Source organism: Berghia stephanieae, chromosome 3 (genome assembly GCF_034508935.2).
Source record: "Berghia stephanieae isolate SIO BIC M18660-M18661 chromosome 3, UCSD_Bste_1.3, whole genome shotgun sequence".
In the NCBI taxonomy this organism is placed as follows: domain Eukaryota; kingdom Metazoa; phylum Mollusca; class Gastropoda; order Nudibranchia; family Aeolidiidae; genus Berghia; species Berghia stephanieae.
In genome coordinates this window covers 2,504,289-2,511,711 of record NC_088362.1, presented here as the reverse complement: position 1 = coordinate 2,511,711, position 7,423 = coordinate 2,504,289, and the positions used below count along the sequence as shown (strand labels likewise).

The 7,423-nt window shown below is 37.5% G+C and overlaps 1 pseudogene across 1 annotated transcript in view; it reads left to right on the top strand.

The window, feature by feature from the left end:
• The window catches only part of LOC144966952 (uncharacterized), a 39,181-nt pseudogene extending 32,254 nt beyond the window's left edge, over positions 1 to 6,927 (top strand). Inside the window, exons 12-15 of the transcript XR_013644297.1 lie at positions 356 to 509; positions 1,831 to 1,947; positions 3,124 to 3,257; positions 5,377 to 6,927. The product of XR_013644297.1 is annotated as an uncharacterized LOC144966952 (transcript). The remainder of the gene's footprint in view (positions 1 to 355; positions 510 to 1,830; positions 1,948 to 3,123; positions 3,258 to 5,376) is intronic.
• The last annotated feature ends 496 nt before the right edge of the window (positions 6,928 to 7,423 follow it).

Sequence of the window (7,423 nt, the reverse complement as noted above, 5' to 3'; positions counted from 1 at the left end):
TTTCTCTGAAAAACTGATGATCTAGCAACAGAATTATAGTAGGTATACCTATTCAAAGTGTCGAAAAAGTGTGGACATAGTTGACACTCAGTCTTCCCTTTTTTTTTAACTTTTGAAAAACTATTTCTGCTGTTCTATTGGAGCTACAGTATTTAACTGATGGAAACCGATGAAACTATTGTTTCCTTAATTTTTCAAAATAATTTATTTTTGTAGTTTTTTTTGTGGTGAATGTAGAAAAAGAAAAAAAAAGACATTTTGGCATAAGCTCATGAATAAATGTACACATTTGATTGGGTTCTTTTTTTAAAAAAATAAAAAATTATGCCAATTTTTATTATGTGTGTATTTTCAGGTTGCAGTGTGTCGTGGCGCAGAGAAATCATTAATGGGCCTGATGGGGAAAGAGAGTAATCTCCCTGGAGCTGCCTGGTCTCAGAAGGTGGAGGGACAAGTTCAAGCAGAGCATTCTGTATCATCACTCATCAGACATGTCAACGAATATCCTGGTTGGTTGGTTAATTAATTGTTAAATAGATATGTGCACCAATATATATATATATATATGATTGAGCGTAGTTAGCTGGAACCAGGTATATATATATATATATATATATTGAATCGTGTTGGATACAAATATGGTACGGATAGTGCTCGACATGTAGCAATGGAGTGAATTATTATTTTAATATTTACCACAATGTTGGAGTCAGTCTGTTGTTCAACAAACAATAACAGACAACAAACCAAACTCATGTAACACACAGTCCTGACGATGGCTGAAAAGGCCTGAAACATTGATGTAGACTGACTCCAACATTGCGGTAAATATTAAAATAATATATATATATATATATGAGGTGGCTCAGAAAAACTGGCCCTTGTTTGGCAGTTTAGTGTGTCATTCTAATTAAGCCACATTCCTGCAATTTTTACAGAAGTTGTTTTTGTTACTATGAATTTTTGTTCTGTTAAATTTCAAGTAATATCAACAATTATAAGTGTTATTTAAGTGTTGTTGAAAGCACCAAGGCAAAATATCCAAATTTGTATCGACGGCTTGTTTTGATTCAATTGTTTGACTTTGATTGGTTAGATAGGAAATACCTCTTATCGATTATAAACTCAAATGAACTGGATATTGAATAAAAGAAAAACAATTCTTCTCACTTTTATTAAGAAGGTTTTTATGAAATGTAATTTATTCTTCTAAAATACATTAATATGGCACTGCCTTGGTATTTAACAACTTGAAGCGGGCGAGAAAGAACCTTTAAAAAATTGCTTTTATCCCGGTCGTGTGCAAACAAGTGGCCTCTGTCCAAACATATTGTATTTTTTGCTGTAATTCTTTCAAGTTTTGAAAAAAGACTGTCATCGGTTTTCGTAAATTTTTATAAAAAGGGTATCCCAGAAGTGATGATTCAGGGGATTGCAGTCCATAGAATTTGGCAGCAAACTTTCTTTGTCAATGAAATGTCCTTTTCCAATGTTGAAGACTACGCAATTTTTAAATTTTTTTTTTTGATAAGAGAAAATGGAAGGCTGGGTAAAAATTGATGATGCAGATATACCATCTGAGGGATTATGTTTTGAACATTTTGTAAATGCGGTTACCAAAATATAAATAAATAAATAAATCTTTCTCAAGAGCAAAGCTAGGATTTGTATCTTCTAGATGTAGATATCACTTGTATTTATAAAAAGAAATTGAAAAGTTCCCTTTTTGTGAAATAGATGATGAATCATATATGTCAGAGGAGTGTCTCTGAATCATATATCCGCAAATTTAAAGAGTTTCCTATCATCTTTTTAAAAATTGTGTTCCAGGGGAAATCACTTTGATATGTATGGGCCCCCTCACAAATCTGGCTCTGGCCTTGAGACTCGATCCATTTGCTGCTAGTCATCTCAAAGATATTTACATTGTCGGAGGAAATATTGAAGGTAAGTCTATCTTTTCCAAGGGTTATTTTGTAGTTACAATACAATGAGGTCAGACAAAAACAAGAAAAGAGATAGATTACAAATTACAAGTACAAAAATGCCACAAAAGATTCTTGAAAATCCTAGTTGCTTTTTCATTTTGTTTTTGGACAAGAGTTGACCCTTGCTTTTGTTTAGTTTGTTTTAAAGGGTTTTAGTGATTCAGCTGCGCCAGTTTTTGGAGCCTTTGAGCTGGACACTGGACCAATGTAAGTGTTCAGGACAAAGTAAAAGAACTGGCAGGATGGCAAGAACCACTACTTGCAATGGTAAAGAGAAGGAAATTGTCTTGGTTTGGTCACCTCGTAAGACACGAAAGCCCATGCAAGACAATATTATGGCAGGGCACAGTAGAAGGCTGCCAAAGAAGAGGAAGACAGAGGAAAGTGTGGCAGGATATCATTAAAGATTGGACAGGATTGACGTGGAACAATCTAATGAGGAAGGCCCAAGACCGTGATGAGTGGCGTCGAATCGTGAAGTCTGCATCCCGAGAGCCCGCCTGACGACCAACCGGTCATGGGATAGAGTGAGAGTGAGTGAGCTGCGCCAGTAAAAAGGGAGATGATTGGGGAATAGCTGTAGATCTGAAGTTAAAAGCACCTAAGAGAATTTAAGGCAAACAGAACTGATTCAAATATGGAACAGAAAATTCCACGAGCAATCCATCAATGATTGACATTACCTAAAAGTCCCATCCAGGCACAAGCAAAGGATCCCGCTATGAAGAATACATTTAAATGTTTACTACGAACAATGTATTCAAATCTAATATCTAGAATAGTACATAACAGAGAGATGGTATGCAAGGAAACAAATATCTTAGTTAAATGCTTTAAAGTTCATTACATCAGGTTATCTAGTATTTAACTTTCTCCTTACCAGCCATTTTCAGGATTTTCCCCAAAACTTTGCTTCTTACCCAAAAGGTACCGAGTTCAATCACCCACCGCTGCGTTGTGTGGCCTTGAGCAAGTCACTTCCTCGCCCTAGCCCACTTTGCGGCGCTGCTCTGAGGCTGACGCCTGGGTTATTCCAGTCTTCCCTTGGAATAGACCCTGAAGACAAGTTTCCCCTTGGGGATGAATAAAGGGAATTTTATTTTTTATTTTTAAAATTTTTTATTTATTCTATTAGGGCAAGGTGACCTATCGGCCTGTGCTGAACACAATTTTTTATTCGACCCCGAGGCAGCTCATATTGTGTTCCAGGAAGTCCAAAATGCTTATGTACTTCCTTTTGAAATTGGCCAAAGACACAGCATTCCTTTTGTGAGTATTCTCTTTTAATGGGAGCGATCTATATTCGTGTTTTCGTCCAACCGAGTCATCAATCACAACGATAGGATATTTCTTAACAAATGTAAACACGCTGCTTTGTTTACAAATGTTATAAACATATCCATGTGTCAAGCTGAATCAAATGACCAATCGTGATTTTAGATATTTCAAAAGCTGTGAATACTTTTCACTAAGTGGGTCACTTTGAGCACATTTTGCAATGTGACCAATGACCTCGAGCATATGGAAAGCTAATATATTGTGCCCATTATTTCGTTTTCAGTGGCTTTCATACTTATTTTCGTGGCCTTGCTAATATCTGCCAAAATCCTTTTGCACTTTAGATCCCTTCATGTTTTTTTGAAAATGTATTTATTTTTCTGATTTGAAATCAGCGGCTATGTGGTCTAGTGGTATGACACTCGCTGTTGGATCAGAAGGTCCTGGGTTCGAGCCTCGTGCTCGGCGCATAGTTGAGTCCTTGTAAAAGGCTCTTTACTCACATTCTCTCACTGTACTCAGGTGTAAAATGAGTACCTGGCAGTTAACAGCGTTGTCCTTGTCCGAAAAATTGTAATATAGCCTAACAGGCATCATGTCCCGTCCTACATGTTAAATGTTGCTGTTGTCCAGGGACCCCTTGCAAAGCGTTTTGAGCACATTTAGTGGATATTGTGCTATATAAAGCTCAATTTTTAAAAAAATTTTAATTATAATTTTTTAATCTATCATTAGCCACTTTCAACCTGATCTTATTCTTATATGAGACTTACCTACCTACCTATTTATTGTATGTTGGAGAAGTTGGAGGGGGGGGGGGGGGGAGGCTAGGGGGGAAATATCAAAGTAATCCCAATTTATTTGTACATGAGTCGTAAACTCTACCGCATGAGCCACTAAAAAGCTCTCAATGGTCTTTCATTCCAGTCTCACGAGACAAGACAGCTGCATATATTCAGACCTGCCAAACCTTCACATTCCAAAAGTAGAATCAGAACGCCTGAAAATAGGAATTTGAGACAACAAATAGGAATTTCACCTCTTTCATCCTCCTCCCCCCTCCTCTTTGCTTTCCTGTTTTTATTCTTACCGTTATCATCATTTTCGAAAATAGGAAATGATTCCGCCAAAAGCGGAAGGGTTGGCAGGTATGCTATATTATAGCCAACAAACAACAAGTGTGCTTTTTCCTACTCTCAATTAAAAAAAAAAAATTCAAATTGTGGTAAATACAAATGATTTTTCAAGTCAAAATGATAAGGTGAGATGACAAAGTGAATAAGACAGTACAGTTCAGTGCACTTCCACCTGAGTTCATCTATCACCGCGTCGTTTTTTTCTCTGAGATAGGGTTATGTACCAAGTCACCATCACTTCTACCACCATTACTGCAGCTGAAACATCATCATCATCATCACCCCTACAATTACCATAACCACCACCACCACCACAACCACATCATCATCTCTACCACTTTAAACTACAACAACCACAACCACAACCATCATCATCATCATCATCATCATTGTCATCATCATGACTCCCACTACTGCTAATCATTCAAGTTTGACACTTATTACATTTTTTACAACGCTGTGAGTTTTGGAGCTCCAGTTAATTTGATAGAAGGTTATTGGGATGGTATTTGAAATAGTATTAACATATCTTTTAGATAAGATTTTATATGCGGAAATTTCTGCTCTGTCCTTGAAATTCCTCTGAGTGATGTCATCAATTCCTGTGAGTGAAATTTTAAGCTGGCTGGCATCTCTGCATCTGTTGTATTGTGCTTCTCGAATTGAAGGGAAGAGAAAATAATTGATCTCTATCCAAATTTTGAAGAATTCATTTTTCAAATTATAAAATAAATAAATAAATAACAAAATTCCCTTTATTCATCCCCAAGGGGAAATCTGTCTTTAGGGTCTATTCCAAGGGAAGACTGGAATAACCCAGGCGTCAGCCGCAAAGTGAGCTAGGGCGATGTGACTTGCTCAAGGCTACATAACGCAGCGGCGGGTGATTGAACTCGGTACCTTTCGGGTAGGAAGCAAAGACTGTACCACTGAGCCACGCTGCCCCTAATTCAATGTTTTTTTTATTTCCTCAGGAACATTTTGTAACATGCCTTAACGTTGGCTCAGAAAAATCCAGCTTCCTTATAGAATCGATGACACAGGAGGAACTCCAGCTGTATACAGGAGGAGTGGTTGCACCAGAAGTTTTTGCGGTTGCCATAGTGATCGATTCCACCATTATTCTAGAAAAGGAAAATGTGTATTCTACGGTAGAGTTGAAGGGAGAGTACTCTCGGGGACTTATGATAGTTGATAAACGGGGCCTCTTGGCCAAGGATCCTAATGTAAACGTCATAAAAAACCTCGACTTAGGAAAGACACAGGGACTCTTTGCATCGATATTTACGAGTCCTGATGTAGAATCCTCCCCACTTGTTCCAGTGCTTCAGATACCAGCCTTAGAGACAGTTCAATTTATAGGGAACTGAAATTGCCCAACAGTTAGTTAATGCTGTGTTCAAACTGTCTCTCAACAGTCATTTATGACAAGTTGCTTCCGTTTAACTCACGACTATTCTCCACAAAGCAGAGTTATAAGACTGAAATATTTCTTGTAAAGGAGAACCCCCAATTGAGGGAATATGGTTTTGAAAAATGCCCACTAGCTCTTTCTGTGCAAACAATCATAACCAATCGTAATACGATTTACGTACAGTGGAACTTGGTTACGATGGGGATAGTGGGACTAGCAAGAAATCCCTTTGGTAGCCCGAGTCCCTTAATATCCATGCATTTGTTGCTGCTCGAAGCTCAAAGACATAAATAATAATGTGAAATTGAATGTAAGCTTCAATTTAATTACAAAAACAGATCAAATGAACGTTACGAGTTTCCCCTTTATCAACAAAACAGGATGAATGAAACACCACAGATGGATAGATGGATGAGATGATGTGGTAGTGGCGTAGTTAAGATGTAGTTAAGTTAACTACGCCACTACCACATTATCTCATGCATCTGTGGTGTTTCATTCATCCTGTTTTGTTGATAAAGGGGAAACCCGAAACGTTCATTTGATCTGTTTTTGTAATTAAATTGAAGCTTACATTCAACTTCACATTATTATTAATTTTGTATGGTGTGTTACACAAAGTACATGGAGAAATATCTTTAGTACACACAATAACTACTATTTGTCCACCCCATCCCATCTCAGGGAATATAGCGTGGCTCAGTGGTACGGTCTTCGCTTCGTACCCGAAAGGTACCGAGTTCAATTACCCGCTGTGCTGTGTGGCCTTGAGCAAGTCACCTCGCCCTAGCTCAATTTGCGGCGCTGCACTGTGGCTTATGCCTGGGCTATTCCAGTCTTCCCTTTGGAATAGACCCTAGAGACAAATTTCCCTATGGGATGAATAAAGGGAATTTATATTTTATTTATTTATAAATGATGTTGCCAGACAGATTTATTCTTTTACTTGTGGACATGTTATCGCTTGACTTTTTAAAAGAGTTGCTGCCCTTTGAAGGAATTTAAATCTTTCTGTTATGGTGTATTATTATTATTGCCCTTTGCAATTATATTGCCAATACTGTGTTTCCATGAATAGTACACTGAATTATATTTAGATACTTATAAACAATGTCACAACGTGTTAAGCGTTTATCATACTTATAACTGGGTGGGGATCCTGACCTCCCATAGTGGGCAGGGAGGTACATGCTGTGTCTTCTATCCCCCTTACCCGTTTGCCAATTGTTTCCAATTGTTGTCTTGGAATGAGATTACTTTGTTTTGTCCTGACCCTTACCGGAGTTCCTTGGCTGGGAGGGAAACAGTCAAATGTATAGTTATAGTTTTGGGAGATGATATTTTTTTCCTTGTAAATCATCTCTCTGTTACGCATTGTATTATGTTTTGTTTTCATATTATATTATATGATTGGTAAACATTTGAGTGTATTCCTCTTAGTTGGGACATGTGCTTGTGTCTGGATGAGACTTTTAGGTGATCTCAAACTAAGTGCTTTGACGGTGTGCTCTTGGAATCTACATCTGTTCCCTATTTGAACCAATTCCCCTTTGTCTCAACTTTTCTTTTGTGCTTTAATTGTAATTCTAGAAATTTTTACAATCCCA